This window comes from Haliaeetus albicilla, chromosome 5 (genome assembly GCF_947461875.1).
Source record: "Haliaeetus albicilla chromosome 5, bHalAlb1.1, whole genome shotgun sequence".
Taxonomy (NCBI): Eukaryota; Metazoa; Chordata; class Aves; order Accipitriformes; family Accipitridae; genus Haliaeetus; species Haliaeetus albicilla.
In genome coordinates, this window is record NC_091487.1 from 42048313 (window position 1) to 42059542 (window position 11230).

The window sequence follows — 11230 nt, forward strand, 5'->3', positions numbered from 1 at the left end:
TGTTTTCAGTTTTTACACTTCTTTAATGAAAACCTAAAACACATGAAGAAAAATCTCACTGTGATGAAAGCATTCCTGATTGTCTCCACATGAAACCTTGCACTGAAGAACTGGGGACCACAGCAAGAAGGAACCATCCTTACAGGCCATAGACACTCATCTGCTCCCAGAAGAACTACATTTCTTACACTAAGTCACCTTCCAGCTAGAATCTACTTGACTCTGTGGTCTGTACATGCAGTGACCCTCAGAAAAATCACTACTTTTTACATGTAGCAGGAGGCTCTGTCTTTCAGGAACACTACCTCATAAGGAGAATTTTGTACCATTCTACAGACAGAATAACAGGAAAGCAGCTGAGACATGCCCAGGCATTAGTCAAGTCATGACTGTATGTACAATGATTTAGCCTGAACAGCTGGCTAGGAGGTCATAAATGAAATGTGGTTTACTACGTGAGTGCTAGATGAAATGACCCTGTTGCCAAACTTGGCTCAGAGCTGGAACAGCCACAGAGCATACATACGATTTATGAGACTAACCTCTGGATTTCTTCCTGAGCCCAGGAAATTGCATTCTTTTGAGGTCTGGACTGATGTTCATTGACAATGCAAAATTATGCTCTTCTGCAGGAGAAGAAAAGCAAAGCAGAAGCGCTGGAAAGCCAAATAGCCTTATGTGGACAACTGAAAGGAATGAAGAAGGATAATAAATTACTCTTAAAAAATTCTACTCTCCTCTTCAACCCAGAGGAAGGGAGAACTTGCACATGCAAAGGACATGGAGCAAATGACTCCTCCATGTTGTTAAAAATTCAAGCTACTTTTCTTAAATTTGTGAATTGAAAGGTAGAGTTACCTGCCTCAGCCCACTATCATCCTGTGTGTGGTGTCTGTTATATGGCTAATCAGGCAGACACAACTTATAAAAATACCCAGAAAGCAAATGGAATAAGCAGAAAATGAAGTGGACAGAGAAGATAGGTCTGGCCTGACTATGACTGAACTCTCTCTGCTTAGGAACTGCTAGGCACTAGCACCGTCCAGAATCAAAGCTTTCTCTCAGGCCTCAGAAGATAAAGAGGCCGTGTACAGAGATGAATGGCGTTGGCTTTTTCCAAGCAGTTCTTTTGCTAGTGGACAGTGGTTCTTAAGCTATGTAAAATGCACTTAGTAGCCAGAGACAACTAAAAAAAAAAGAAAAAAAGTTAATGTTTATCTCTGGTTTTCATTCCCTCTCTTCTAGGCTTAATATTCCAGATGAATCAAGGGAAACACAGACAGGGCACAGAATGAGCCATATATCCTAAAGCAGTTAAATTACCAAAAGACTAACACCACATTATATGATGTGTAAGGTAATGGTTGATAAAAGAAAGCTTTCATCTCTTGACAAAAATAACAAGATTTCAAAACTTATTGGTCTAATGTGGAATAAAAGTCAAGACTTTCTTCTTAACCCACCATAACCACCCATGTACCGATAATCAACAACCTGCTGATCAGAACACTAGTCTGGGAAATGGGAGAACCTAATCAAGCACAGCCAAGGCACAAGCCTCAACTTCCTAATCCCCATGGGGAGCCCCAACTTTTAGTTTAACAGCTGTTTCAAGGAGACTTTTACTACCTTTCTTTAAGAGGATAAAACAAAGTTATGTAACTAAGTGCTAATCCTTTCCCCAGTGGGAAAAAAAAAAGATTTTTTTTAAAATACCTTTCTAGCAGTTAGAGAACAAAGGACCATGTTATTTTCACGTCTGATTTTAGTGACTGAGTGGAATCAACAAGAAATGAAGTAGAATTTTCCTTGGTTTCTACATCAGCCTCAAAGTGAGAGATCTTGAGAAAATTTCTGTAACCTGTCACTAGAGCTTCAGTGATGGAAAGCAGTTATTACGTCTTCATAAAAGCACTAGTTGTCAGTGTGCCAAGACAATAACTGTACTAATAATAACTGATTGCAAAACCACTTAGTTATGAAAGTATACAAAATACAGATTTCAGTGACGTGTTTCTAAGTAGGTATTGTGTCCTGTGGTAGCTGGCAATACTGTCATTCATTGTCTTACAGAGAAAAATGGATTCACCTTGTGGCTGAGCAATTGGCGTCTTGTAACCATGCTTATTCTACTAATCCTGGAGGAGGAACTGTATGCTCGCTTCTGGCACTGCACAGTGAAACCAACCATCTGGTCGGGACCTGAGCCATCTTGCTTTCACTTGCATGTGTATGTCTTCTGGCAGAAGGACATTTCTGCTGGGAACCCTACATTCTACAAAAAACATACAAGTAATTACAAAACAGATTTTTTTAATCTTCTGTTTTTCCTTTTCTTTCCAATCCATTTCTCCCCTCCTTTCCAACACACATTTATATACACCCATACCCGTCTACACACACACACTTACATACTTCCTTTTATGAAGAGGAGAAATTGAAGAATTTATACTCCTTGAGTGCACTTTTTTTCTTTCTTTTCTTTAGAAATGTGCAATTTATACCTCTATTTTAGTTGTTTTTTTATTTTGCCTAGCTGGGTTATGATTTTGATTTTGGTTATTGCACATACTGAAATTCCACTGCACGTACTGGACTGGAGTGAAATATTTCTACATGTTTTCCCATCATAAAATAGAAACTAGTAAAAAAAACACTTGTGAGACAGTAGCAGGCAACAAGGCTTGTAATGGATCACTTCTAAAAAGCCACCATGTTTGAGCTGCACCATATTTTCTTCCACAGAGCTGAAGGATGATGATAAAATGTTGATGATAAGAAGTATTGGAAATCATTTGCAGGAGTGTAAGATGCAATAAATCAGAGACTACAGGCTGAAGGAGCTTTCACTGATCACAAGAACTATGAACAAACCTCTGAAGTAACTGAGATTGAAAAGGATGAGAAGCCTTACAGGAGCAGTGACAGGAATATTACCACGGCAGTCATAATAAAATTTTTTATGGACATATTTTAACAAAATTACTTTCATGGTGAGTTTTGATTTAAAAGGCAAAAACCCTGTCACCGATAAAAACTGGCATGTTTGAAATAACTACCTTCCCTCTTCTATGGGCATGCTTCTGACATGCTCCTGACACATCAAATGCACAGTTCTTATGCAAGATACTCTTTTGCCCTTTCTCCTTCCATTTTCTTATAAGGCAATGGAAGTCATTTATAAGGAGACTTGGACTGTAGTATCCAGTCTGATGAGAAGGGCAGAAATAAGCCAGTACACAAAATGAAGCATCAGTCCGAAGTCAGCCTCACATCCAGTTTTCTCAAGCATCACCTTTTTGCCCTGTTCCAATACAAGCCAACTAAAACTGCACTGTGACGGGGTTTCATGCAGCTGTTAAAAATCTCTCATTACTTCAAAGCAAGGGTTGGGTTTTGCTCTGTAGCAATATGCATACAACACCACTGACAGCTTTGGATGGAAGATGAGTTGTTGGAGGCATATACAAGTTCACCCACTGCCACTTGCCAACTGCTTCTCCTGTATTTGTAAATCTTCAGCGGGGAACAACAAACAGCACAACATAAAAGTAAGAACTGGTGTCTCCACAGGAGCTACGGCTCTTTTCATTAATCAACAAACCTCTTCCACCCCTTAGCTGTACTTTGACTTCTACCTACAGTACTCACAGTATTCACTCATTAAAACCATCCTAAAGATATCTTTAAGATCCCCAAGTGCTCTATGGAATTACTTGCCTGCTAGGTCAAGGGTAGCATCTTTTCAAAACTCTACTAGTTCCTCTCAGACTGGAATCTGTTTCTCAAAAAAAAAAAAAAAAATTCAGTTCCAGTATGTACTTTCTTCTAAGAGAGGAACCTTTCCTGAACACCTACCTCAACAGAACTGACTGGAACTGTGTCATTCGCTGCCTGGTTAAATTTATCCCTCAGTTTCTATGAGAGATGGTGCCCAAGGCACATATACATTCCAGAAGACAGGAGGAGACACTGCATCTCCTCCTGAAGTATTCATACATTTGCTAAAGGAAATCATAGGCTCCTGTACCTGTTATTCTGACTGTGGATATAATGCATGAGTGGTGTATACCATTTAAAAGGATAAACAAACATGTGTTTAATGCCTCGTGAACCAGCCTTTCTATTTCAGGCAAGTGCACTTCATGCCATTTCTTAGAATCTCAAAAAATTGGAAAGGGCCCTCAAGGTCATCTCATCCAAACATCTGACTAAAGCAGGACTAACTTCCACAGTTAGATCATGTTGCTCTTTTTTTTTTCAGTCAAAAATGTTCACAGACAGTGATTCCACAACCTCTTTGGGGACCTCTTCTACTGTTCACTCTCACTGCGAAGAATTTTTTTCTGTTGTTTCCCAATTTTCCCGTGTTGCAAACTGTGACTGCTATGTGTTGTTCTTGCACTGCGCATTTCCTGCTAGTAGAATAGAACATACTCAGCCTGTATCACTTTTTTAGCCTGAACATTTTTCTTCTTCAGTAGTGTCTCAGCTGGTGTCAGTGGCTTAATTAGTTGAACTCTGTCTTAAGGTCTGACTGTTTTGCCTACATGCAGATGCAAGATAACCCACAAACTAAAAGAAGTAGCTCTCTAATCACCCTCCTCACCAGAACAGCTGTGAGTGTTTACCAGCCACCATGTCTCTAGCATGCAAATTACTGAATAAAAGATGATCAGATATTCAGCAGGAATCTCTAGGGTACCTGACCTTTCTTATTTAAAGCCTTGAACACTGTCACAATAATCAATCACCAATACACACTCCAGCACAGCCTGTTTCATATGTTTGTTTATAAGCATGGACCCAGAAGTAGGATTTTAATCTTGATCCTGAACATACAGGGAAGGATAGCATGTGACTGTGTTCTTGACTTATAATCCATCCTATAGAAAATAGTCAGGAATGTTACGAAGGCTATCAGAATATTGAAAGGCTTCAGATGGCTTTACAGTGTTAACGTTTACCTACCTCATACTACAAACAGGAATATGAATATTCACCATAAAGCTGCAGCCATATATAGTTTGATAGGTACACCCAAAGATTTTTTTAAATTGCATCTGCATACATTCTAAGAAAGGAAACCATGGAGTTATTCAGAATAGTCCAATTGAGAGAAGAATCCCCCATATGAATTGCCACTTAAAAACTTTTCTTGCAAGATGAAAAAACACCCTTAAAAGCAAATAAGGGCCTTCCAAACATACCTTTCACTGGAAAATAACATTGTCATGCTCCACTTTCCAACAGACATTCCACTGGAACATCCCTGAAGCTAAAGCAGCGTGCTCCCTCTTCAGTCCATTGGCAGCAGCCCAGAGCTGCATGCCAGGGATTTAAGAAAGGGTTTACTGAGAGCTGGTGCCCACTTGTAACAATCAGGTCTCTGTCAAGTGAGAAAGATACAAAACATAATTAATTTTTCCTCCTTTAGACATTGCTACTTCTGTCACAAGTAAGGGAAATGCCCTAAGTGCTGCAGGGCTACAGTACTGCATGGAAAGACCCATGGCTCGCTCCTGACTTTTAAATGCTACATGATCTCTGTACAGTTCAGCAGCTCCTAACCCATTTTGATGTCCAAAACTGAAAAAGATTATTCCTCTTGTGCACACCTCATGTAGAAATTTCTGCCTCCAAGAATAAGATTATTCCTCTTGTGCACACCTCATGTAGAAATTTCTGCCTCCAAGAATATCAGCATCATGTATGTTACCCTGGAAAGAAGAAAGACACATAGATTTGACGTAACTGACGTAACTGATGGACAATATATGACTGTTTCTACATTAGAAGATAATTTCCCCTTTACACAGTCACAGTCTGCTGAGCTTTTTCAGGTTACCTTCAGAGAGACGTTAACGCTTACCCATGGTGTGTTATATCTAGGTAAGGAAAAACTCCTAATCCACACAAGAAGCAAATGATGGTGCGTCTTAAGGAAAATCTCTTCTTCTACTTTGCTCATGTTTGCTTTCTTTACTAATCAACTGCATGATTACTGCATTTGCTAACCACTCATGACCACTGCACATGAGCAAGCCCTATTTTCTCCTCCTCAGTTGCTGAGGTATCTTTTCATTTATTGCTTTGCAGTGAAGTATAGAATTTAGGAACAAGGAGGGGGTATGTGCCAGAGCATGAACACAGGGAGCTGGCTAGAGTGCACCTTGTCCGTTGAAGCAGGACTTGATATATAACTCCTAGAAATCTGAAATAGGACTCCATTACAAGAATAACCAAACTCATGGCAAACATCTTTTAAAGATAAGACCGATTTCTCTGCTTCAGCCCAGCAGACCATCTACCCCAGCATACTGGCTCTGCCAATGGTCAAAGAAGAGGTCCACAGGAGAATGCAAGAGCAGGACCAGTTTGTTGTAATTCTCCAGAATACTCTTTCAGTTGTAATCTGTGGTTCTGGGACTCTGGAAGGCAGAGGTATTGTCTCTGAATTTAGTTAATCTTGATAGATTCCTCCTACATACATTTGTCCAATGCTTTTCTACTGCATCTAATCAGTACCTCGTATACTTAGATGGTAAGTCATTGTGGAGTGGGCTTGTTTGTGTGGCATCGATCAGGGTACGGCCCATTCTCACGAACAAAGATGCTTTGAAGACCAGTGGGAAACATGGCTGACATGGTTGAAGCAAATGACAAATATATTTTATCTATTTGCAGATTTAAATCTAGTATTAGCAATATTCTGTCAGTAGCACAAAGGATCAGTATAGTAGATGAGTATTCATGTCGCACTCAGTGCATGGCAGGGAACTGCTGACTGGTCAGCAGGCCAAATGCACTGAGTCCAGCTCATACAGGCATTCTCAAATTCTGCACAGTGTCAAGGTGTAACTTCTAAGCCACTGCTTAATGCTTGAATTTTTAGGCTTAGCATCCAGAATTCGTAAACAAATGCAGCTTAATCAGTGCATGGATTTATCAATGTAACATCAACCTAATCTGTATAGGAGATTCTCACAAAGAACCAGATCAGATTGAAAGATTTGCCCCTTCATCTTACCCCAAGCCAAACTGCATCACTTCCATACATCACTATGTAAAAATTGCACTGTCACCTCTGTAATTTTGATGTCACACAGGGAGGTAACCTCCAAATCACAGATGTGTCCCATTTTGCAAGTTTACCACCAGAAATTGAAAGTTGAGCAGGCTGGGTTTGAACAAGAACACTCTCCAGATACCTGTGTTCTGCTAGTGTGATGCTAATGGCTTTCCCAGCGTTTTGTTCCTGTTCAGTCATAGCAGTTGGTCTACTTGGCCAACACTTGGCTCTGTACCCAGTCTTGGCTGTTCTGTGGCCTACCAGCTCCCTTACAGACAGACATGGTCAAACTAGCTGATTGTTGCAGATCCTACTTTTAACCAGGCATAACCAAAGCAGGGTCACATGCATTCCTTTCAGTAAGAGCAAACTCAACTCAAAATGAACAACATGGAAACAAGAGCCACCTCCAGGCTCCCTTGGTATAATTCTAAAAAACTAAACACTAAACTAGACCAAAACTTAAACTAAAAAAAATACTTCAAGTATTAGCCCAGTCTGAATGACCCATGTGAATGGCCTATCACTCTCCTAATCTCGCTTTTTGCTACTGAGGTGACACACATGGTGCACCTTTCCAGTGTTCTTCATCGCATACAAAACATGCTGAACACAATCATTAGCCACTATAAATATACTGCAACATGTCCCATTCTCAGTGCTAGTAGCAAAGCATCCCCTGTAGTTTTACAGCTCTTAGACTGACAGACATGTTTCATTGTACCCAATCTACCACTGCAAAGTTGTCCTTCTGATCGACCTAAAGGTAGTTTGCCAGAAACAAAACCAGTTTGAGGTCATTTCTCAACACGACAATGTCGTATCATCTGGTCTTCACCAGTCAAACCACCATGGTTCCTCATTGCCAGTGTTATCATACGGCCGCCTGGCTTTGGCCTTACATATTGCTGAGTGTGCTCCTCCTCCACCAGCAGATAATGCAAAGTGTCGGGGTGACCTGGAATTGGAATGGCCTGGGTCATGGCCAGTGGGACAGGAGCAAGACTGTGCAAAAGGTAGAAAAAAAAAGAGAAAGCAGACATTATGCCCTCAAGGTGAGGGTACAGATGGCCATAGAATAAGATTCCTAGAAGGCATGGAAGTTCAGAGTTGCCCCTGCACGTTGCTGATCTAAATGAAGCCTAGGAAGTCTTAGCTTTACAGGGAGTGGTATGCAGACTGCCAGGGAAATAGTAAGTGCTCATATAATTGAAGGCAGAGATAGGCACATGCTCTGTTCCTATGCAGGACATCTCCCTTGAACCATCTATCCAGCTTGCCTCCTATCTGAAACTCATATTTCACAATTTTCTCTCCACTGCCAAATACCTTACTCTTTCAGGACAAGTTCCATTGTAAACAGGGGCAGCACACAACGAGCCACCAAACATTCACTTCATTGTATACAGAAACAGATCATAATTTAGAATCAGCTGGACTAGTTATTACAAACACAACTAAAAACTCTGCTCAGAGTTACTCAATTTCTTGGTTTGGCATAAGGCCACGCTGATGCTGAAAAGCACAGTATCGCTCACCCCTGCTTCTCCTGCTAACCCCATGCACATTCCTGCTACTTCTTTCTCTGATCCAGCTGAACATTTTAATCTTCTTTTGTGTTTTGGGTTGGTGTTTTTTTCCACAGGATTACCTCTCAGTTAGATTAGCATGCAGGAAAAAGTCATGAGTGTCCTTTGGGCAGCAAGGTATTCTTAGAATAGTTAAACTGGAGCATAAACCCATACCTTTCACTAAAGTGACTTTAATGCAGACATAAATTTACAGTCTAAATGCAAGATGTTAAATGTTCAGTGGCTTAAGTCACTGTAAAGATACAAGCCTAAATTAACAGAATGTAACTCATTTAATTACTTTTCTCTAAGTGCTATCTAGAGTCAGGGCCCAGGCATTTTTAGGTTTAATGTAAATTTTGCATGGACAACTTTTTAAGACTATGAAAAACAATGAGTTTTAGCATTTCTATTTTTTGTCCTGGACAATGACAAATGGCAGTGATATTTTGCAGTAAATGCTGCAAGGAGCATTAGTTCATCAGAAACATTAATTTTCCTTCTAGCCAAACTTCAAATGAAGTATCACCTTCTCTGCGCTTAATACAACATTTGGCTCAGATTCCATTTCTGAATGACATGTATGGAGCACTAAAAAGTGCAGAAAAGTGATTTTTTTTCTGAAATGGTAGAATTATAAATTTCTTAGCAAAATACTAATATAGCAAAACTTTTTACTATTTTTATTTTGTCATTAAATGGTGGTCTTATCCCACAGCTTGATAACAACTGATCTGGTAATGTATCAGAGAACTGAGTAAGTTCTGAATTAAAAAAAAAAAAAATCATCTTCAGACTTCCAAATACACACAGGAAACAGAAACAGGGAATGGAGAAAGGTCACTTCTAAATTACACTGCACAATGTATATTCTCATCTTTCACTTCATTCCTTCTGTCCTGTGGCCGTGAAACAACCTTGCTTGCAGAAGCCATCCAGAGACACTGCTTCTCCTGGGTAAGAAGCTACTAGTGTTACAGGAGCACATTTGCACTGAAATCTCCTTGTTCAGCACAGTCTATAGTAAAATTCCACTGAAGCCTCAAATACCCACTACTTCTAGAGAGGCACAGTGCTCAATGTATAGCTACTTTCTCAATGATGTTTCACATCTTCTGTACCTGTGGTTCACTTTTCTCCAATAAAGGCATTTTGACTACTTTCATTCTGCAGTTTCCTCCAAGTTATACTGTACATGTATCAAAATGCTTCTGGATCAGCTTTAGCCTGTGTTCAATTCAATACCTGACTGGACCTGGTACTTCTAGGTCTCTGGTAAAGAACATCAAGAACTTCTTTCTTCCGCAGCTATACACAGCCTAACAACACACATGGCGAAGTATGGGGAAAGAACCCCATAAGCTTTTTCAAGAAGCCTTGAGAAGTACAGAGGACATCATTGCTCCACGCAGTGCCCAAATGTTTCCAGTTTGGAGACCCTGGAGCTTTTCATGAGGGCTTACTGAGTAGATAGGACAGCAGGATGGAGCTATGTGAAGAACATACCTGCATTGTGATACAGAAAGCCCACAATGAAAAGGATAAGCTGTGTCCAAATGTCTCACAGTGTGCAAATAACCTGTGGCCTGCTTCAGGGACACCTAATCTAAAATAATAAGCTATATATGCTTCATATAACTTAGATGGCATTCACCCAGATTATCTTAGGTTCATGGGGTCTAGGCAGTAAAGCTAGAGTTTAGAGACATTCCACTCAAGGACATGCTTTTTCACACCAGTTCTCTTCTTTTTGGGGTAGTCTCCTTTCTACATAGAGAGATCACAAGCTGAACCAGAGCAAAGAAGGAAAATTTTAAGAATGCACTGGCAAACCAGCAATCTCTATTGTTGCCTGATTCCAAAATAGCTAGGGAAATCATCCTGCTCCAAAAGAGCACTGCAAGATGTACTGTTCGCTTATAATAGATTTGTTCATAGCAGCTTATATGTGGGGACATTGTTTCTCAGTTTCTTAAGAGACTTGTCACAACTTTTCTTATTCTCATTCTTCTAATAGAAATGTAGCACAAAGCGCTAAACAAAGGGATGATTGATGTTAGCATCAAGCCAAGATCTTCCAGTTCAAGCTAGTACTTTGATGCTCTATTTTATCTGAAGCACTTTTCAGTTACAAGCAGATTGTAAGAATAGCTTTCCCCATCCAATTTTTGTTAGTTTTTTCAGTCACACTTGGCATAGGCTCTCTTTTGCAGCTAAAGGTCAATTATGTTTAATTAAATAATAATTTTCACATTGTTCTTGAATAATGTTGTCTGTACTCTGTAAGCCTGGACAAACTATATAAAGTGCCCTGACTCTACAGGCTGCAGTTGGTAGAATTTTTGCCACTAACTTGGAAAAAAATGTGAGCTTAGCCCCATTTGCCTAAATCATCTCTTCAGCAGAAGAAACATTAAGTAGTCGAAGTCTTCAGCAAAATGCTGAAGAACCTGCTTAACAACATACACAACCATTTTATTGAAGTTAGGCCATTTCCAATTATTTTATACTAGTCTCCCTCCAATTTCCAGTTTCTGTTTCCTGAAAGTAAGTTTCAAACTTGAGTTTAATTTTAAAAGGCCAGCTG

The 11230-nt window shown here is 39.9% G+C and overlaps 1 protein-coding gene across 4 annotated transcripts in view; it reads right to left on the reverse strand.

The window, feature by feature from the left end:
* Positions 1-5385, reverse strand: part of PLA2G4B (phospholipase A2 group IVB) — a 56933-nt gene extending 51548 nt beyond the window's left edge. The window contains exons 1-3 of one of the 4 annotated variants that reach the window (XM_069784401.1): positions 5211-5385; positions 2090-2275; positions 543-686 (exon numbers count right to left, since the gene is read on the reverse strand). The gene's annotated coding sequence lies outside the window, so the exon portion shown is untranslated. Of the gene's footprint in view, positions 1-542; positions 1727-2089; positions 2276-5210 lie in introns of those variants that run through there. The other 3 variants (XM_069784402.1, XM_009919539.2, XM_069784403.1) reach the window with 3 other exon arrangements.
* Between the last annotated feature and the right edge of the window lie 5845 nt (positions 5386-11230).